The sequence below is a fragment of the Lactuca sativa genome, chromosome 9 (genome assembly GCF_002870075.4).
Source record: "Lactuca sativa cultivar Salinas chromosome 9, Lsat_Salinas_v11, whole genome shotgun sequence".
Taxonomy (NCBI): domain Eukaryota; kingdom Viridiplantae; phylum Streptophyta; class Magnoliopsida; order Asterales; family Asteraceae; genus Lactuca; species Lactuca sativa.
Window position 1 is genome coordinate 65,452,806 of NC_056631.2, and position 23,895 is coordinate 65,476,700.

The 23,895-nt window shown below is 34.2% G+C and overlaps 1 non-coding gene across 1 annotated transcript; it reads left to right on the forward strand.

Annotated features, from left to right (window-relative positions):
• Nucleotides 1-722: 722 nt before the first annotated feature.
• On the forward strand, nt 723-795 carry TRNAV-UAC (transfer RNA valine (anticodon UAC)). The gene has a single exon. It is a non-coding gene; the product is annotated as a tRNA-Val (tRNA).
• The last annotated feature ends 23,100 nt before the right edge of the window (nt 796-23,895 follow it).

Genomic DNA, 23,895 nt, shown 5'->3' on the forward strand with positions numbered 1-23,895 from the left:
TAAATATAGAGTTTAATTAGTAGAGGGGTGTATTTGACAATACATATAAGTTATAAAAATGAAATATTCTAGGAATATACTTTTTGGGATAAAAAATAGGATAAAAAATGAAGTAGAATTGGAAAAAAAAAAACACTATTTACTTCATTTTTTACTCTATTTATGAGGTAAATAATAAAAACGGGTAAAAAATTAAGAAATAAGTTATCAAAACAATCATCTTTTACACATTTGCCTTGCCATCTACGTGTCAAATAATTATCCGAAATTACCTTTCTTATAAATATTTCCCAACATATGAACAAACTTGCACGATTTTTTTTTTCAAATCTTCATTTTTTCTGAAATCTATACTCTTTGCAAAAAAATTCATAGTTTTCGTTAATACTTATTTTTTCCAGTGTAGATGGAAAACCTGTGGTAAGACAATTCATAGAGTAAATTCATAAATTAAAGAAAATTTGAATTATGAAAATATATATGCATACGAAATTAAAAGAAAAAACAAAATACAGCGGGACTATTTAAAAAGGAAAAATAGATCAAAATTTCAAAATAAGGATTTACCCAAGGACTTATTTTTACATACCAGGAAAACTGGTAAATCGGTGGTCATGTACGTGGCATGGCTCACGATCGCATAATGCCACATAGAGATGATGTGTTTCACTAAACAATACGTATATAATTATATATTAATTTTGTAGAGACATATATCAAAAGTTCTTGTGGTGTAGTGGTTATCACGTTAGCTTTACACGCTAAAGGTCTCCGGTTCGATCCCGGGCAGGAACATCGTTTTTTTTTTTGCCAATGTTGTGATTATCTCATTTTACAAATTTTTTAGAAAAAAAAACCCAATTCCCTTATTTTACTTGAAAAACACAAACATGTTTAAACTCGATTTCATAACTCGTCGACTACTTTTATGTAAGCTTGAACTTAACTCAATATAAATTTGAAATATTTAAATTATCTCAAACGTAACCATCAAAACTATATTAAGTAAAAAAAAAAAAACAAAAGATTGTACAGAATTACAAAAACATAAGATAAAACTATTAGTACTGGTCACCAATTCATTGATACCTCTTTAGTCTTTCCAATCACACACTTAGATAATGGTCACCATTCCATTTTATTATACATATACTTTATGTATTAATATGGTATACATTTAAGAGAGAGATGTGGTGTCCAACCATGGTTCGAACCACGCCCACCATGTCACCATTGGGGTGGTGTTCATGCCAAAACGTGCACGATTTTTCCTCCTACTCTAGATAACCTAATATTCAAAATCCTCGATGATATATAATTCAACTTGAATTCAAGTAACTTAAAGGCAACTTATCGTATATTTCGATTTTTTTTTTCAAATTAAATTCAAACATTATAAAAGTTAAACTAACTAAATTTGAGCTCAAATTACTCGATAAAGATAAACATGTCTGTCACCTTAACGTAAATGGTTTTATTTGGATAACATGCTAAAAGTCAATTATTGCACGTGAGGAAAAAGTGAAGGTTATAAGATGAAATATAAGGTCGAAAGGCAGTATAATATAATTAAGAACTTAACGTGCATGAAACACATGATTAACTATGCGTGTTAAATTGAGCTAATTAAAATAAAAGTCAATTTATCATATCTATATATACTAAACATTTTGGATATGCATTCTTAATATTAATTAAGCGCATATTATCAACATGGGTCAAAGATTATTTAATGATCTTACCTGGCAAATCACATATCAACATTTTTATTTGCTAAAGCAGTGGCAAATCCAGATCAAAATAAGCGGATATCCCGACAAATAAAGTGGTATCCCCAACAAAAAAGTCGTGTAATACGCTATAAGAAAAAAAATTCGGTAACAATTACACTCCTAAAATTTTTGTGAGTGGTATTCAGAACTACCATGAGATATATACTAAATCCGCCAATGTGCTGAAGTCTGATTTTCGACAAGACTCCAATACTTTTCCTAGTAGTCGGTGTGTTGATCAGTGCATTGTGATGGATCACATGTAAGCTTTATTATTCATTTTAGATAAAATCAGAATTTACATGGGTACAAAGATGGACACAAGAATTGAAAGCAGGTGTTGCCGATTTTTTTTTCCGGTCAAACATAATATAAAATTATGTTGCTATTAATAATTTTTGTAGTTGTGTTGTAGTTATATTAATAACAACATACTCTTATTACCTTTTTAATAAATAATTATATTTTCACTTCTTTTTCATATTTATAGTATTTACAGCATCTTATTTTGTGACGTCCATTCCATTTAATTGTTTCGAACTAGGGTTGATATATTTTTACGAGAAATTATATAATTAAAAAAACTAAGTTTTATATGTTTGACAAACTAATTAATTAATTAATTAATTAATAATAATAATAATAAATCAATTTACTTAATTAATTATGATTTATAAGTCCAGGGGTGTTTTGCGCATTTTTCGAAACCATATTTGAATGGATATTTCAAATTTAGGGTATAAGATTCCATTAGACTAAACCTAAGGGACCAAAACTAACAATTTTCGAAAGTTTGCGTCTTCTCCCCGTGCATCTCCTTGCAACGTTCTTCCCCTACATCTCGTCGAGAATCATAGAAAGCAACTGTCCACAAACCTCCTATGCATTAATTTCGGACCTTATGAAGCCTTCCTCGTTTTTTTTACGTAGTTGTCGGGTTATTTTACGTATTGGCATAACAAATAAAAAGAAGTTTCGAAATTTTTTTCATTACGTACGAGAAAGTTAGATGTTGTCGGTGCCACAACAGACACCTAACTAAAACCGCCCATGCATGGGTATTAAATGGTCATGAATGATGAAACACATGTTGAATGGACGAGGATTGCGGTTTGGTGGGCTAATCTTCTTGTCTTGAACGTGAAATCCCGTAAAAAAGAAAAGTTAGTCTTAATATCAAATAAATTGAGGGTAGTTCACCTAACTAACAAGGTGTCTAATTAGGAGTTTCTAACCAGAAAGCCTTGGGTTCAATCACATACATATACTAACCATGTTGTTAAAAAAAAAAAAAGGTCCTAATCTGGGGCGTAGCGTAGGTTTATGGAGGAACCATAATGTTAGATGAAGAGTTTAAATTGTAATTGGATATTGAAATATATTTTAAATTAAAATATAGAATATGTAAATTTGAAAGAGAAAACAAAGAAAAAAAAAAAGGAAACCTCCGAAAAAGTCCTAAATTTTTGGAACAATTTTCAAAAACCTCCCCCAAATTTTGAAAAAAACTCAATTATGAAGAAAATGAAGCCAACTCGATTCAAAGTTTGAACGTGTAGATACAAACACATGTAACTTGCTGGTTACACTATAAAATCTATCTGCTCTAAGTTTTTCACACTTGTATATATTATTTATCTCATTTGCTTAAAGTTTTAACAAGAAATAATTTTTAAGGCAGAAAAAAGTTGAGGATGGAAATCGAAAACGAGACCTTTACCTCCAAAACCATGTCACTTCCCACAACCTTTTATATTTTATTTCCTTACCAGCGGTATATACCCATTATAAACTGAAAGAATTAATTATTATTATTATTATTATTATTATTATTATTAAAAATGAAAACGTAAATATAAGTCTTTTAAATGAATTTATATATTTTTTAAAATAATATATTTTTTTGTTCTTTTTTAATATTTGACAAAACTGCAATAATGGTCTCTGCGGTTTCTCATTTTATGTGGTTAAGGTCAAAACCTTTGAAAAGTTGTAGATTTAGTCATTTTCAACAAATTTTGGTGTGGTTTGGTCTCTCCTCCGTTAATTTTAACAACTTGGCAGTTAATTTTTTAAAAATGATTATTTTACCCTTATAGACCATTTCTACAACTAAACTACAAGAGCCATTTCTACATATCTTCATTTTATTTTTATTGAATTATTATATATAAATAAATGTTATTTTTAATGTATACTATTTATATATTAATAAATATTGTTTTATTAGATTACTAATTTCTTTTAATTAATTTTTTTAAAGTTCTTTGTTATCATATATTTTATTTGGGGTATTATATATGAATAGATATTATTTTTAATATATTATATTTATATATTAATAAATATTATTATATTGGATTATTAATTTATATTAGTTAATTTTATTTATTGGAATAATTCATTTTTGTTGGATTATTATATATTAATAAATATTATTTTTAATTTATAATATTTATATCCTAATAAATATTACATTATTAGATTATAAATTTCTTTTAGTTAATTTTTTTAATTCATTTTTTTGGATTAATTCTTTTTTATTGGGATATTACTTTTAATTTATTATTTTTTAAAATAATAAATATTATTTATTATATTATTAATTTATTTTTATTGTATAATATTAATTACTTTTAATTTATTAGTTTCACCGCAAAGTTGTTGGAATACGCAAAAGCGTCGCCTGCTCATCAACGAAAATCGTCGGGATCACCACCAAAAACCTTTATTGGAGGTTCGACGTAAACCTATTAACTTTTTCCACCCAACAACCTCGGTAGCCACCTACGACAACCTATTCACAATCCACCGAAATCCTTCATATCTCACACAATGCGCAACAAACTCCTATAAATATTAAAAGTAGTGGTGGTGATCCGGTGATTGTAGCGGTGTCATCACATGTGACTACCATGAGCATTGGATGAAAATGTTGGTGGGTTTCTGTCCGACCTCCGATGAAGATGTTTGTGGTGATCCCAACGATTTTCGATGATGAGAGACAAAGTTTTTGCATATTCTGACGACTTTGTGGTGGAACTAATAAAATTAAAAAGAATTAATAGTATACATTAAAAATAAACTAATAAACTAATAATCCAAAAAATAATATTCATTATGTAAAAAAATCAAAGTTAATATTAATATTCCAATAAAAAAGAATTAATCCAAAAAAAAGAAATTAAAAAAATTAACTAAAAGAAATTAATAATTTGATAATGTAATATTCATTAGGATATAAGTATTATAAACTAAAAATAATATTTGTTAATATATAATAATCCAATAAAAAAGAAATAGTCCAATAAAAAAATTAACTAAAATAAATTAATAATCCAATATAATAATATTTATTAATATATAAATATTATATATTAAAAATAATATTTATTCATATATGATAATCCAATTAAAATATCCGATAACAAAGAAATTTAAAAAATTAATTAAAAGAAGTTAAAAATTTAATAAAACAATATTTATTAATATATAAATAGTATATATTAAAAATAACATTTATTAATATATAATAATTCAATAAAAAAAAGATATATAAAATGGTCCTTGTAGTTTGGTTGTAGAAATGGTCTCTGAGAGAGTCATTTTAAAAAAAAAATAACAGCCAAACTGTTAAAGTTAACGGAAGAGGGACCAGAACCACAACAAAACTTGTTGAAAATGACTAAATCTACAACTTTTCAAAGATTTTGACCTTAACCATATAAAATGAGAAACCATAAGGATCATTTTTGTACTTATGTCTTTATATTTTATATGTATTTTTTTACAATTAAAAATGTATATATACGTATTTATAAATATGTATTTTTACAAATAATTACATATATACATTTTAAATTGTACAAAATACATATATATACGTTTGACTTTTTAATAATAATAATAATAATAATAATAAATCAAATTAATTTTTTCAGTTTATAGATATATTAGTTTATAATGGATATATTGCTGGTAAGGAAAAAAAACATCAAAAGGATTTCAGCGTTGTTCATGGTCGTGTTTTGGGAGATAGAGAACCCATGTTCGAGTCTCATTCTCCTCATTTTTGTACCCGAAAAAGTCATTTTTTCTTAGAATATTAAGCAAATGAAATTAATTTTATGCATAATTGTGAAGGAACAAAAAACAAATACATCTTATAGCCTAATTGGTAAAGCACGTGTGTTGCAACTTGACAGGAGAAGTATCTGGTTCGAGCCTGCTCGACTTTGTTTCCTTCCAATATTTAAAGTTTTAAGGTGTAATGAATTGCTGACGTGTCATGCCACATCAGCGATCTCTTCTGGCTTGGCATGTACGGAAGCGGTTAACGGTTGAAAATGTCAAAAATGATTAAATTGTAAGATTTAGCCGATTTCTTAGGGTTTTCTATTCATTTTTTTTTTGACTTTTTTTTAAGTTTTTTCCAAAAATTTAGAACTGAAAATTTCCAAAAAAAAAAACATCTAATTAGAAGCCATAACATCCAAACTCATCACATTGGTGCTTTTTGAAATTGGCATCGTCCAAGTTTAACATACAATCATATAATCTTATCAAATTAGTGACTTTGATAGCTTAATACTAAATGTCGTTCTAATGTGACATATCATTTTTTTCGTCCTCCAGGATTAAAAATGTGAAATATCATTTTTTTATTCAGGTTATATGTTAATTGATTCTTTGATGTTACTATTCCTTTCGGATGGTATATATTTTGAACATTATCATTAATAATTGTGGGTTGTGGATCTCTTTTTTTATTTGAAAAATAAATCAATGATTCTTTTCTTATACATGATTTATCTTGTGATTACAAAAACCAATCATAAATTCAAATAATATCAACTAAAATTACACTATTAAAAAAATATTAACTACGAATTATAGAAAAAATTAAAATCTAATAACTAATAAGAAGTTAAAATGAGAATTAAATATATTTCTACTTATTCTTCCTATCATCCTCATATCATTTTAGATGGTGACAAGTGAAATAAAAAAAATTATTTAATCTGATTAAATATGACAAATGTCACAATCTTAAATGTGTAGTAATATAATATGAGAAAAAAATAGGATGATATTTGATTTTTCATTTAAAATTACCTTGAAAATACATTTTGTAAAGATCAGAAGTGTCAATCGTAGAATAAAATTGTATTTGTTTAATTGATTGTGTAAATTGTAATGACCAAATGCCAAATTACATAACGAATTAAAGAAATAGGTCCATTTGAGTTTTTACTTAGGCCTCGTTTGATACGCATTTTTTCAGATCCAAACAGATCTTTCTGACTGAATGGATCGGAAAGACTGTTTGATTTGCATAAAAAAAAGGTTTTTCCCGGTAAGATATGTCTTTCCCAGAAAGCCCAAAATCATATCTTTCTGACTGAATGGGCTAGAAAGACAATTATGCACCAAACCCCGTCCTCTTTCTTTCTTTCTTTCTGGGATCATTAATTTTTTTTTAAATAACTTTTTTTTTAATTTATTTTTTGTTGAATTATTACTTTTTTTCATCATTCAGCATAGACAATCAGATGTACAATCAAACAACATGGTTTCTTTTCCAGTCAGAAATTAAACTTTCCCAGACAGAAACTATCAAACGGGACCTTAGGTGATGAATTCATTTAAGCATGTAATGTCATTTTGTTGACTAAAAAAATAAAAGTTAAATACGAGATGTTGGATACTACATATGCATGTTGCTATATTATCTCTTCATCTATCTTACTCTACGCTCAAACTATATACAAATGAAGAAAATAACATAGAAGTGAAACTATAAGTATGCATTGCTTGCTTGAAACCTCTTTGGCATTTTGTATTTATATGGTTGGTGGAGCCAATAAGTTTTGTCTTCTTGTATGGCATAAGGTGCCAGGTACAAGGTATTGTACAATAATAATGTCCGTCATGGCTTTTCGTTAGGCAAGTAAGCACAATTTATTGTTGGTTTCATAAAGATTTGCTAAAGCTGAAGGGTTGGACTTATGTGATAGAGCTTTTGATTCATTCGTCAACTTCAACCTTGGGAGGTCGATGTGAATTGCCAAAGTGGGAGTACGGGTTTCAACTAATTGTCTTGATTAGGTGTGTAACGTCCCAAAAATACTAAGTAAAACTTTTTCTTTAAGTCAACCCAAAACAACCATTCATTCATTCCAAAAACTCAAATCAAGAATAAAAATATATCAAATAGTTATCAGAGTACAAAACAAGTCATAGAATGCAGAACACTGGTGGATGCGATGAAATGACGTCGAGTTCTTCCCTTTGGAACCAGAAATACTAGAAACATAAACATCATACCGTAAGCACAAAGCTTAGTGAGTTCCCCAAAATACCGCATACCATACATGCATATCATCTCAAAGATGTAACGAGTCTATTTCACCCCCAAGTCTATTTCAACTCAATTGATGTTTTTCAACTGAACGAGTCTATTTCACATACGAGTCTATTTCTACTTCATCGGTGTTGTAACACTGTAAATTTTTAAACAAATTTTTCGTTTTCAAAACCATATAATTCTCAATATCACATTTCCAAAACCACAATTTTCAGATTGTCAAAAACACAAATTCATAAATTGTTTGACAAAAATTCAGGATCCTCAAAACATAAACTCCATCTCATGTGTACAATCAAGTCAGCGTCTTCCCGCGATCCTAAGAAGTACCTGAAACACATATCACATAACACGGTAAGCACGAAGCTTAGTGAGTTTCCCCAAAATATCACACACATATCATTAGCCTCTCATGGCTATATCTTGATAAAGACCCTCCGGTCAATGTGTCTGAGTGGAGACCCTCCGGTCCCACAACTCGGGTTGGACCCTCCAGTCCTAACTCAATAAATCTCAGAATAATACACAACATAAATCACAAAGACATAACACAATACTCAATAATAGCATACAAGACCCTCCGGTCACACAAAGTTGCCACTCATGGTAAGTATAGTGAGAAGACTCACCTCGTAAGCAAGCAAGTAAATCTTGTACCCCTCGAACGGGCGAATCCCCGCCTATATGTCATAATCATCTCTAATTAACACTTATAGCCACAACTCTAAATAAATTCGGTCAACCTCTCTCTCTAACTCTTGGAATAGGTAAAAGACCATTTTACCCCTCCATGGTCTCCATAATCCAAGTCTTGACCAAGCCCTAAAAGTCAACAGAAGTCAACACTTGAGTCAACAGTCCGTGTTGACCCAACTCGTCGAGTGCATCTATGTGACTCGTCGAGTCCCCTCGTTTCCTTAGAAGTGTCATGAAAATCCAACTTAACTCGTCGAGTTATCTCATCAACTTGCCAAGTTACACGTGTCCAGACTCGTCGAGGAAAACCCTAAACGACTCGTCGAGTCAGCTCACCGACTCGTCGAGTCCCTTCAGACCCTATCCTCAATTAGACGTTTTTAGGCAGAAATGACGTCTCATACTCTGGATATAACCTTCTAAGGCTCACTTATCACGTAAAGTTGCAAGCTTTACGTTCATGCATGGTATCTAGGGCTCAAAATGCCATAACAAGCTACGTAAGGGGTTTCATGCATAGAGACTTGTCTAGAGCTTGATAAATCTTGGATCTTTGGGCTCATAAGACCTCCTTTTTTCCAGATCTGGAGTCTCAACTCCATGACAAGCTCCAACAACTCAAAACTACAAGATAGGGGGGGGGGGGAGCCCTAAAACTCCCTAGAAAGAGATCTAGAAAAAGGATTGCTCAATGTGGTAGATTTTTACCTCCAAACTGAAGCTAGCACCGAAAAACTCTTGTCCCAAAAGCCTATTCTTGTTCCAAGACTTGATTCCCTTCAATCCTCTTCCAAATATGCACTAGAACACCCAAAGTTAGCTTATCTCTCTCTCTCTCACACTTACTCTCAAGCAAATACTTACGATTAGGGTTTCTCACAGAGGGTTAGAATGATAAGGGAGGCGGAAATGAGGGATTAAGGTCCTTTAAATATGACACAAACCCTGGAAATTAGGATTTTCTCACTCAGCTCCTACTCGTCGAGTTGGGGTCCTCCGACTCGTCGAGTAGACTCTAAAATCCTGCGGCCATAATATTCTCTACTCGGAGAGTTGTCCTGACAAAAAGAAATAAAATAATTAAATATCATGCCTGGGAGTCGGGATATTACAAGTGTTTTTCAACTGAACGAGTCTATTTCACCCTCGGGTCTATCTAATTGCACATACATATAGCATACATGCATATCGGCAAGAGTCACTAAGATAACAAATACATAACAACACTTAGTGTCCTACAGTACAGTGAGAAGATCCACCTCGATCGACAAAGAAATAGATCTCACACAAGAGCTGTCGGTGCTAAAATCCCTCCTACTAAACATATCCAAAACCAAACCTTAATTAACAATTAAGGTGGTAAACCATAATCAAGGCTCCTAATTACATTCTATCTTTTTATGGTAAAAGACCATTTTGCCATTCCAAGGCTAAACCCCCACTCATCTTGACCAAAAGTCCAATTTAGACCAATTACACTCTCTGATGCTACGCCTTGTGTACACCATGCTTTACACGTTGCATAAAGCCTTAGACGGAAGGATCGAGGAACCATCAGGCTACGTTGGGCGTAGCCTAATTTACGCCTTATGTACTAAGATGTTAAGTCATTTCCATTTCTAGCTTTTAATTGTAACACTGTAAATTTTTAAATAAATTTTTTATTTTTAAAATCACATAAACTCAATATCACATTTCCCAAAAACCACAAAGTGTATAAGTTGTCAAAACACAAGTCAACAATGTTTGATAAAATCCCAAAATCCTCCAAATCATGATCTCTAACTGGTGTGTACAATCAAGTCGGCGCCTTCCTGCGTTCCTGAAAAGTACCCGAAACACATATCACACAACACGGTAAGCACGAAGCTTAATGAGTTCCCCAATATACCATGCAAATACTTGGCCTCTCATGGCTATATCTCATAAAGACCCTCCAGTCCATGTGTCTCAGCGAGGACCCTCTAGTCTCACAACTCGGGTTGGACCCTCCGGTCCTAACCAATAAAGCACATAATAATATACATCATAAATCACAAATACAAATACATAATATCACATAACTCGACATAAGTATATAAGACCTTACGGTCGATAACTCAAATAAGACCCTTCGTTCACTCAGTATTACCACTCAACTATGTATAGCGAGAAGACTCACCTCAACTGCTACGCGAGATATCCTACATTGTCGTTGTTGCTGCGCATTGACTCCTACACTGGGCCAAAACAACCCAACACTATAATCAAAGACTATACAAGGTTACACCCAACACAATGCCCCATAGATGGCCCAACTAACTGATGGGTTTTGGTCATAAGACATCCTATGTGCTCATACAAACCCTAATGCTTGGATCTAGGTTTCTCTATTGTACATGCTTTGAATCCATGACTATAAACCCTAATTCTAGCATATGGAAATCAATATTAACATATAATTAGGTTTATGATATTACCTTGATTGTTATGTAGCAATAACAATCCCAATTCCTCCTTGAATTGACTTTGGAAGGCTTAGAGTCACAAGTGTCACTCCTCTAATGGCTTACAAACACCAAGAGCAAATGGAGAAGGTATAAAGAGAGAGGAGAGAGGTAGGAATTCGTCCTTAGGACTTCTTGGGAAGGGTTAGACGAATTCATGAGCCTTAGGGGGTTTATATAGGTGTAAAGATTAGGGTTTTAGTCCTTATCCTTATCTAGTTGCTTGCCCACCAAGCAACCATACGATAAGTCTTAGAAACCCTTATCCTAGTCGAATTCTAAGGCATTATCTCCTTAAATTCGTTCACCATATATTTAAGATAATCCTTACCTTTTTTTGTAGCTATCACATAATTACAATTCAGCCCCTCTAGTTTAATTAATTACACTTGATCATAAAATTAATTCTTAATTAATTATTGACCAATATTAATTAAACAAATATGATTTCTCCTTTAATATATTATTCTTATAACATATTAATAAATCATAATAACCTCTATCTCTATTTATTTCTCCAATCAAGTTGCTTTGGTGAAGGCAACCCAAAAGGACCATGCACCATCGGGTCAAGTACATACCAAAATAGTTATGGACTTAGACACTAATCCAACAGTCTCCCACTTGGATAAGTCTAATAACTATTCTGCGTATGACTTCAGATCCTGATATGCAATCGTAACTTTCCAAAGCCGCTGTCAACTCTGATCCTATCAGATACGCGTGTCCTTAGATAAGGGATCATATATTCCTCCATTCTAGATATCATATGAGATATGATTTCAAATCATTCTCTTTGTACTATATCTCGATTCCTGATTTATGACGACTGACTAATTGAACAAATCAAATTAGCCCTAGCCCAGCCGAGCATTTACGTTTGTCATCACTAAATCATCGAGGGGCCCAAAGATATCGCTTTTATCCTACTTTGGATAAAAGGAACGGATAAACTTTGATACAATGCTTGCTTGCACTTACTCACCGAATCACACACAACAATATGTTTTATAACACCAAGTTACTAGTGCGTTTACATATTATCAATGTGTAACCGATTTGCAAGATACAAATCACACATCTCAGTTTCAAGAATATAAGATGTTATCATCTCACCAATCACTCGTGATACAATCCATGGAGTGATCCAAGTGAGCGTGGGTTTAATCCAATGCTCAAATCATATTCATAAGCACTCATGAACGTTGCAGCAAACATTTGCTTATGTCTAATACTCTTTTAGACAATCAACACACCAATTCACGACAGTCTTCATTCATATCTACTTCCAACATATGAACGACTGTCGCCCGTTTGAATAATTCGATTATTCTTAATAAACTCAATTATTCTGGAAGTCAAAACATGCAAATGTGAAACACAAGAATAATACTAATCCCATATGGCCTCAAACCTTTGAGTATAAATAAAACGCCTTTTATTTATCACCATATTGATTACTCATTATTTGTCATTTCGGGTAATCAACTTCTTACTTGAATTACAACACTTGTCCCATGCTCCTAGCATGCACATAATGTTTACCTATGGTTCTTACTTTGTGAATTAGATCACATTGAACACATTTCCAATCATTCTCATTTCACAACTCCAAATCCTTTTCATAAGTGAAAGAATATCAAATTCTTGCTACTTATAGAATATGCTAGATTCTAACATTTTATGCAATGATCTCTTTTGTAATGTCACTGCACCAAAGTCACAAAGACTATTGTCAATGATATTACAAAGTCTTCTATCGGAGATTGTTACAAGACAATTCCTTAGATATGATGTCTCTCACTCAAAGTACATTCCTTTGAACATCCTTTTGCATAAGAGTTTCTAATCTAGACATAGATTTTCAATATTCAATTCCCTAATATGGACACGCTTCCATATTTTCCATATGACAACTCATTCTTAATAGAATCTTATCTATTCGTAATGATGTCGATATGGTCCATCCAACGACCTATAATAAACTTTAAGTCACCCCTTACCTACCTTGTTAAGTCCAGGTTAGTGTGTCAGTAACCACACACGCTCCACTAACGACTTAAACAAAGTGTAAAGTGTAATTTCATGGATTAATACCTTTTCACATTTTCCTAAAGTAACTAAGATTGGGAATTTAATAAAACATTTAGTTACTTTATAATATTCATCATACTTTTAGTGAGAATTTATAAGTCCCTATCCTACCCGTTCGGCTAACGGCCCTCCACCGATCAAGAAAGCGGTGGGTGGGAGTGGACACCCATTAAGCTGCCATTTTATAGGCAACAACCTTATACCCCCCCTCCCCCTTATAGACCGACTTCATGAATGCGACTTACTAATGGTAAGACGACTTGCTCTTGTACACACACACACACACACACACATATATATATATATATATATATATATATATATATATATATATATATTATTAACTTATAATATTATAAAGTATAAGGGTTGGTTTTTAACTTTTAAAAATCTAGGGGTTGGAACTAAAGTTTATTAAGTGACTTTACATGTTCCAAAACTTGAGGGCAAGTTTTCTAACTTTACAAAACCTTTAAAATTCATAACTTATGAGTTATTAAAATGAAGACTCTTCATTTTATAACTTATGTGTTCTTTTAATGGTTTTTAACACAAAGAGACTTTTGGTTATCCATAACTTGAGGACAAGTTGTGGACTCCATTAAAACACATAAAGATCATGAATTAAACATTTAAACAAGTAATTCATATGATCCATCAAAAACTCATAAGAACATGAATATTCATATTAAAGTTTCAAGAACATATGAACACATAAGATCATGAAAAATTGATATTAGCCATTGTAATGGATTAGAACAACCATTACACCATCTAAAATAAGTTTTACAACACCAAAAAAGTTTAGGGTAATGTTGCTAGTCCATTTCCAGCAGCAAAAATCGAAATTCTGCACCCTGCCTGGCCAACTCGTCGAGTGCACGAACTGACTCGCCGAGTTGGTTGCATTTTCACTTGGACTCGTCGAGTCCTCCCCATGGACTCGTCGAGTCCCCTATGCAGACAGCTCAAAAATCGATTGTTTACACTATTTTGCATCAAGTATTAACAAATAAGCCTAGGCTCTGATACCACTGATGGGTTTTTGAGCATTCTAACACCCCTAAGTGTACATGCAACCCTAGAAAACCTTGGATCTATGTTTGTCTAAAATACATGCAAAAATATGATTTCTAAGGTTCATAATCCTATCTAGCATACATGGGAAACTTTTAATATAAAAGATGGCTAGAACTACATACCTTGTAGTTGATTTGATTCCTTGAAAACCTTGAGAGCCTAGCATCCCAAGTGTGATGCCTCAAATGGTTCACACAACACCAAATGCTTTGGAATAACTTTAGAGTATGTATAACACTTGTAAAAATCGGCTTGCCCTCTCTTGTTCTTAGTGTAGCCGATTTTGGTGAGAATCATGTTCCTTATATAGTGTGTCACATCTAGGGTTACACCATGTAAACCCTAATGTGAAATGAATCTTCATTTCCATGACCCATGGGTTTGTAACTCCCATGGAGCATCCTATGCGTTTAACCCAACATGATAATTCATGGAGCATTTTAGCCCACTATACAAGTTATGGATGATTTACATAATCAACCCATATATTTAATTAGTTATCTTTTGATCACTTAATTAATTCCAATTTAATTCTTGATCAATACTAATTAAATAATACTATTAATATATTAGAACTTATAATATATTAATAAACCACAAGTGTTATTTCTCTCATTTAGTCTATCCAAATGCATGATGCCATGCAACCCAAATGGACCATGCCAAGTCGGGTCGAGTACATACCAAATATAGTTATGGAATTAGACACCTTATCCAACGGTCTCCCATTTGGATAAGTCTAATAACTATATCTGTAAGTATGACTTCAGGAACCAATCAGCAATCGTAGCTCTTTCAAGGTCTCTCGGAACTGAGAAGATGATGATGCGCCATTTAAGATAAGTGATCATATAATCTTCTTTTCTAGATATCAGCCAGACAAATACATGGAACAATGTCTTACTTATTGTCCAACAGTTTGTTTCCCGATTTCCGATTTGATTGACATAGAACTAAATTGAACACATCAATTCGGTTCTGACCGGGCCCGATACATATGTCAAAACAAAATCATCGAGGGGCCCAGATATCGCTTCTAATCCAAGAAGGAACAGATAAACTTCGACTCATATGCTTATTCTACTACTTGTTGAATCACACACAAAAGTACGTTTTATAACATCGAGTTACCAATGCGGTTTCGTACGATCAGTGCATGAAGTGATACCAGTGAGCGTGGGTTGATTCCGATGCTCAAAACTTATGAGCACTCATGAGTGTTGTAGCCTTGTCCAACAACTTAGACCTCTGCAACCAACCCATGACAGTTTTGATTCATACCTACTTCCAACATATGACCGACTATGGAGAATTCGAATAATATGATATACCAAACATAATTATTCTGGAAGTCAAAACATGCAAAAGAAATATAGTAAACGATTGACAAAAGATAACAACACTTTACTCATAAATAAACACAAATTTTATTCATCATCAACTGTCAATTACACTTTACAAATTTCAAAATTATCTAACTACTAAAACTAATATCATCCTTTAGCCCTATGTTCCGAGCATGCTGGAGATGCTTAACCTGACTCGGTCCCTACGTGAGGGGATCTGCTGGATTCTCATTCGATGATACCCTCTTTGCCACGAGGAGTCCTTCTTCTATTCGATGTCTGATGAAATGGTGTTTTTTGTCGATGTGTCTGGATCTCCCATGATCCCTTGATTCCTTGGCTAAGGCAACCGCACTTTCACTATCATAGAAAATTTCCATCGGCTCCTTTATAGCTGGTACAACTCCAAGGTCTCCAATGAAGTTCTTCAGCCATATCGCCTCCTTTTCTGCCTCACTTGCTGCTATATACTCTGATTTGCAAGTTGAATCAGCCACTGTCTCCTGCTTGGAACTCTTCCAAGTGATTGCTCCTCCGTTTAAGGTAAAGACCCGGCCTGAATGAGAGCGGAAATTATCCCTATCAGTCTGAAAGCTAGCATCACTATACCCTACAACTCTCAAGTCATCACTCCCATCAAGGGTAAGGACCCAGTCCTTAGTCCTCCGTAGGTACTTGAGGATATTCTTTACCGCAATCCAGTGAGCCTTGCCAAGGGTTCCCCTGATATCTGCTGACCATGCTCAAGGCAAAGGCCACATCAGGATGAGTGCAGGTCATAGCATATTTGATCGAGCCTACTGAAGAAGCATAAGGTACTTGACTCATTTATGCTATCTCAGCCTTAGTACTCGGGCTCTGAGTTTTACTCAGCCTGGCGTTACTCTGGATGGGTAACTCTCCTTTCTTGGAGTCCTGCATGTTGAACCTCTTCAGCACCTTATCCAAGTAGGTATTCTGACTAAGTCTAATTAGTATTTTACTCCGTTCTCTCAAAATCCTTATCCCCAGAATATAGGCAGGTTCTCCTAGGTCTTTCATAGAGAAACACTTCCCAAGCCAGGACTTCACTTCCTGCAAGGTTGGGATGTCATTTCCTATGAGTAGTATGTCATCCACATACAGTACCAAAAAGCTAACTATACTCCCACTAGCCTTGACATAGACACAAGATTCATCTTCACTCCTTGAAAAACCAAATTCTTTGAATTTATCATCAAAGCAAAGATTCCATCTCCGAGGCGCCTATTTCAATCCATAAATGGATTTCTCGAGCTTATACACTCTATTAGGGTATTCTGTACCGACAAAACCCTCTGGCTGACTCATGTAAACATCCTCAGCCAAACCTCCATTAAGGAAGGCGGTTTTGACATCCATTTGCCATATTTCATAATCATGAAATGTAGTGATGGCTAACAGAACCCTAATGGATTTCATCTTTGCTACTGGTGAAAAGTTCTCATCATAATCAACTACCAGAGTTTGAGAAAAGACCTTTGCAACCAGTCGCGCCTTATATTTGTGTACATTACCATCCATGTCGGTCTTCTTCTTGAAGATCCATTTGCACCCAACTGTCTTACGACCTGGGACATTGTCAACCAAGTTCCAAACTTGATTGTCATACATGGACTATATCTCGTTGTCTATTGCCTATTTCCATTTGGCAGACTCGAGGCCTGCCATGGCTTCCGCGCAACTGTTAGGTTCATCCAGACTTACCAATGCCTCATCACTGATAAGTGTCTCACCTTCCGCAGTAATATGGAAACCATAATAATGCCTAGGTGCATTCCTAACCCTTGTGGAACGCCTCATAGGTACAGACTTGTCAATTGGCTCAACAAGAGTTTCCTCCTCAGGTTGAGTGCTAGGGTTTGAACTTCCTTCACCACTTGACTCTTGAATTTCTTCAAGGTCAATTTGCCTCCCACTGTTTTCTTGGCTTATGAACTCTGTATCTCTCTCTCTCGAAAGACACCCCTCCTTGCTACAAAGACCACATTGTCACTAGGTCTGTAGAAGAGCTAACCAAAGGATTTCTGTGGGTAGCCGATGAAAATACACCTCACTTCGAGGTTCGAGCTTATCATGAGTCTCGCGTCTCACGAAAGCCTCGCAACCCCAAATCTTGATGTGGTCTAGTTTGGGAATTTTACCAGTCCACATCTCATGAGGAGTTTCAACAACTTTCTTTGTAGGGACCATATTAAGGATATGGGCGGCAGTCTCTAAGGCATACCCCCAAAATGAGATTAGTAGCGAAGCTCGACTCATCATGGAACGAACCATATCCAACAAGGTTCGATTACGCCTCTCAGCCACACCATTAAGTTGTGGTGTCCTGGGAGGTGTCAATTGTGAGATAATCCTACATTCCTTAAGATAGTCGAGGAACTCTATACTAAGATACTCACCACCACGATCGGATCGAAGCATCTTAATGTTCCTGCCCAATTGATTCTCGACTTCCTGTTTAAACTCTGTAAACCTTTCAAAAGTATATGACTTATGCTTGATTAAATAGACATATCCATATCTATTATAATCATTAGTAAAAGTCAAATAATAACGATTAGCATCCCTTGTGGCATTCCCAGCCATTTCCAAGTTAATCGAGTCTAAATTATATATAACCCTTCCGTATACACGTAGCAATTATAGATGGAATCTAATGAGTCTAGGAGAAATGTAGTCTTAACTGCCCTAAGACCGATGAGAGTGAGAGTTTGTTCTTGGATATGGTATACTTCAGTAGTACATAATTAGAACTTCTTTTTTTTGTAAATGTATTGTATGTTCAATAAAAATCCAATATTTTCCTTATAGAATGAGTTGTAGTTTTAGAGCTCAAAGACCGAATTGTATAAGTATCTTCCATACATATGATAGGAAGTGCGGTTTTAAATAAATAAAACCCTTATTAATGTAGGAATTCCCATAAACTATATGTGTCGTTGTTTCCCTATGTGAGTTATTATAACCGTGGAATCGACATAGTAAACATGTTACGACGTTCTTCAGGCGTTGGAATGTTTTGACATTTGTCACCCCAGACCTGTCGGTCTAGCTATGGTAAGCAACTTAGGGTGCAGGATTGTCAGTCCCAATATAGATCTATACACAAATATCACGTTCTCCCTAAAAGAGATTATGGTTATAATACAGGACTTTAAACAGTACTCTAAGAGTACAATGAAGTAGTGTCTCACAACCGGATTTTACGAGTTTACATGTTGAGTGAGTGAAAACCCTTTTTGAAATGTAAGAATCCCTATAAACTATATGTGTCGTTGTTTCCCTATGTGAGTTATTATAACCATGCAATTGACATAGTAAACATGTTACGACGTTCTTCAGGCATTGGAATGTTTTGACATTTGTCACCCCAGACCTGCCGGTTTAGCTATTGTAAGCAACTTAGGGTGCAGGATTGTCAGTCCCAATATAGATCTATACACAAGTATCACATTCTCCCTAAAAGAGATTATGGTTATAATACATGACTTTAAACAGTACTCTAAGAATCAGTGTCTCACAACCGGATTTAATGAGTTTACGTGTAGAGTGAGTGAAAACTTCCTTAGTATGTTCGTAGTGTTAATATACCATAAAATATACCTATTATAGTTTATCATATGTGTAAATTCCTTACTATGTTTGTACTTTTATTGTACTATAAACTATACCTAATATAGTTCATTATAAGTGTGCCTTCCTTAGTATGTTCGTAGTATTATCGTACCATAAACTATACCTATTATAGTTTAACTTTATCCTACATGTTTGTAGTGGATGAAAAACCTTATGAATAACTAACTCTGTTACCTGAAAGTAACTAACATGAAATACACTCAATATGTAGCTAAACATGGTTGTACACTTTGCTCAGCATGTTACAAAGTGTTAATAAACTTGTAAACTGTTTTTACTAGTTTTAACATTTCTGTCACTATCTTTATAAAAATTATAGAAAAATCACTGTAAGTCGAAAACTAGATCCGTAAACTCTGATAGTTTAGAAAATTTGTCTAGTTTGTTCATAATTTTGATTTTGATTTTTAGTGGTCTCTAACCAGTGTGAAAATGTTCATCTTCACAGACTGGTTCGAAATCATTTTTGAAGTGATAGATAGTTTTGAAAAAATCGCCATAAATTGTAGAAAAATCGTATGAATGTGTTCAAGTAGTCATTAGAAAGTTATAAGCCTGAACTAAATGAATGTTAAACAGTTTTGAAAAATATTACGTTTAAGATGGTCAAAACTGTAACGCCCGTAGATCAGGGATAGTCAATTTAGAGACGTTAAGCGTCAAAAATAAATTTTTGATATAATATTATTTAGTATGAATAATCTTAACTAAGTTGTAGTATATGTTACAAGGATTTCGTACATATAAAGAACGCCGAAATCCGAGTTATAATGAAGAAGTTATGACCTGTCGAAGTTTCGCGACAAAACCGACACGACGTTGAATGACGTAAAAAGTGAATTTACGTTATAGCGATATTTATCCTTAGTGATCTAAACAAAAGTCTTAGAGTTCGTTAAACCAAGAGCGTGCATAAAAAGAATGTCCAAATCTGACTTCGTATGAGGAAGTTATGATTTTTCTAAGTTTCGACTTAGCGGTGTGTAGCATGAATACTCGATTCGAGATCGAATGGTTGTTGGTCGAAACAATCTAAACGAGAATAGAAGATCTTGTTGATAGTAGTCCAACGGTAAAAAGACAGACGAAAACGGACGATAGATGAAGAAGTTATGAATTTATAACGAAGTTTTCCTGTGCAGGCCTACTAAAAATAAATAATAAAAATAAAGTCAAAATTAGCCGATGGAGTCTAAACGAAAGTTGTAGAGCGTAGTCTCACCTACGCAGGGATATAATGAATGGTAAAAATGGAGTTCGTATGAGGAAGATATGAATTTCTGAAGTTTTTAAAATAATTAAAATATATTTATTTAATTATTATTTTCCGGTAATATCCGAATCCGAGGAGTCATCGATCCAATCCAAAGGGTACGCCCAATGCAACTAGGTGTACGCCCCGCGTACTTCGATCTTTCGTGGTCCGGAGGAGGCCACGATCCACCACCCGAAGCTCGACACGTGGAAGGCTGATCCGAACTACGCCCCGCGTAGTGCCTCGTACGCCCAACGTACGTGCGAGGTTCAGCCCCTATAAAAGGGCAGTGAGGCCTCCGACTTTTGTTGCTAATTTTTACACTTCTTCACCCTAAAATTCTTTCTTCTTGGCATTTTATACCCCCGAAGGCCCGGTATCATTCCCGAGACCCGAAGCAAGTCCCGAAGCCCAAAGATCCCGAGAAAAATAGTTTTCGAGCCGAAGCTTTGCCCATGTGAAGCCCGGTTTTGAAGGAAATATCCCGGTTTCGTCGCAGAAGACTTTTTCAAGAGCCGTAGTGTTGTCCGATCATCTTCTAATCAAGTGAGTGTATAGTCACTTTCTTCTTACACATAGATATGAAGTATATTATAAAATACATGATATGTGTATATATATTGTTGTTTATATGTGTGAGTGTATAGTTACTTTCTTCTAACACATAAATATAAAGTATTAGCTATGAAATACGTGCTATGTGTTATATATTATTTGTCTATTTGAGATGGGCTTGGAATTGATGTTTTTATACGGATGTTAAATGATTCAAACTATATATGTATTTTAATATCTACAAAATATGTTGGGTAGAACATGGGTAGATGAAATAGTGGCAACTATGAGACGTAGTGCCTATTGTATAAACCTTGGTGACTATGGAGTTAGCGCCTATTGTATAAACCTTGGTGACTATGGAGTTAGCACCTATTGTATAAACCTTGGTGACTATGGAGTTAGCGCCTATTTGATAAACCTTGGTGATGGCGTGACTTCGTGCCTGTTGAGTAAACCTTGGTGACTATGGAGTTAGCGCCTGATAGCTATGGATTTAGTATCTGATAGATAAACTTTGGCAGCAACGGACTTCGTGCCAATTCCTTAGGTAAATCCTTAGGAATGAATGAATGAATGATAATTTGTTCTTAGGGTAAAACCTTAAGAAATAAAGGAGATAATGGAGATGGGTATTTGGGTTGATTGTTTGATGATTGAATATAATATATTATGTATTATTGTGGGTTGAAAACCATATATGCTCACCAGGCTCCCAAGCCTGACCCACTCAGTTTTCTTTGCATTATAGGTAATGGCACAAGGGTATAAGTTGATGGACTTGACGAGAGATTTTGGATTATAGATCAGTAGTTATAAATAACTGTTGTAAGGTCTTTTTTATATTGTTTATGCTTTTGGTCTGTATCGGAACATGACATCCCGAGGTTATATTATTAAATAAAAAAAATACATTCTCTTTGAGAAATGTTTTGATAAGTTATTATCATATCTTGTTTTAGGAACAAATTCTGTAACCGTTTTCTTTAAACGATTACTCTGATTTATAAAACAAAGCATAAACAAAAATCGGTCTTTTCTGGTCGTGAAATTGGGGATGACACAAAAACAGTTCGTGAATAGACCATAACTTTTATGTTGAAAGTTGTTGATTTAGTTTAGAATATGTTTTGGGTGTTGTAACTTGTATCCCCCCCCCCTCCCCCCCCCCCCCCCCAAAAAAAAAAAAAAAAAAACATAAAGAAAACATGAAAAATGTAGGGGTATTCACTCACCTTATGATTTCTTGAAGAATAGAAGGTTCAAGATGAAGAGTTTCAAGTCAAGAACACTTGAAAGATGCTTGAAGATTTGAAGATCCTAGGAACAAATATGTGAATATTTGTGTAAATGATCACGATTTGCATGAAGATTGTGTAGAAGTTTAGAAAATATACTTACCAATCAAAGGGAGGGAAGTTCAAGAACTTCTTGGAGAAGTCGTGACTCTGAAGGAGAGAGAGAGAGACAGGAAAGAGAACCTTTGTTTTTGGTGATAGTGAATGAAATCTTGGAGAAGTAAAACAAATCCCTTGGGTTTATTCATAAAGTTTGATTGGATGGAAAGAGTGTTAAATAAGCTAAATGAATTGACTAGCTAAATGTGAATAGTGACATAAAGTTGTCATGGAGTTGGTATGAGAGTGGTTGGTGTCATAACTTTATAAGAAAGTCAAAGAGTACCCTTCTATACTCTTAATATTTTATCCTAAGTAAAATATGATTTATATTAAATAAATCTACAAAGTGGGGATAAAATATGAGTTTAAAGGGTTTAAAATGTTAAAATTATGAATTTGGTGAAAATCCCGCTTTAAAAACGTCAAAAAGGGCTTAAAATGCGAAAGTGGGCAAAAACCAGGAGAAAGAAGCGAAGGTGCGAGGCTACCAAGAAGGTTCGCATGAGGGAGGGTTTGTGGGTGAGAAGGTTCTTGGTCTGCGAGGAGTAGGCGCGAAGGTAGGGCTCGTTGCAAATGTTCTCGGTTCCGGCTATGCGAAAGTCCTCGACCCGAACACAAGAGTCAACGGCTAGCGCATGCAAAAGGAGGCTTAGGTCCGAGAGGCTAGGAGGCGAATCTTCCCGGCCAGACACGAAAGTCCCATCAGAAGTGAAAGTGAGGTTCGCATGAGAATAGTTTCACCTCAGGAGGGTTTTGCTTCTTGAGAGGGTTTCGTTTATTAAGATGGTTTCGCTCCCATTGTGTTGTTTTTCATATTTTATTCCCGTTTCAAGTGTTTTTCAACCAATTGAAGGATCGGAATGGTTGGATGTTTATGAAAACGTTGAGAGATATTTGGGAGAGAGAGATAGAGTAAGAGAGATTGAGGGAGACTTTGTTGGTGGCCTTTATTAGTGTTTGTCCCCGTAAGGCAAGGTTCGTAAGCCCCATTATGCCTTGTTATGAGTGTGTTACCCCCTCGAGAGGTACTTAATAGTGCTTCATCGAGTCAATGCATCACTCACTCCGCTTAGGGATTAGAATTTATGAACTTATGAAACTTCCGAGTGACACTTAGTATTAAGATAGAGAGTTTGTACATTAGTAAACATATAGTACGCCCTATCATGATAGCACTAGTTGAGTTT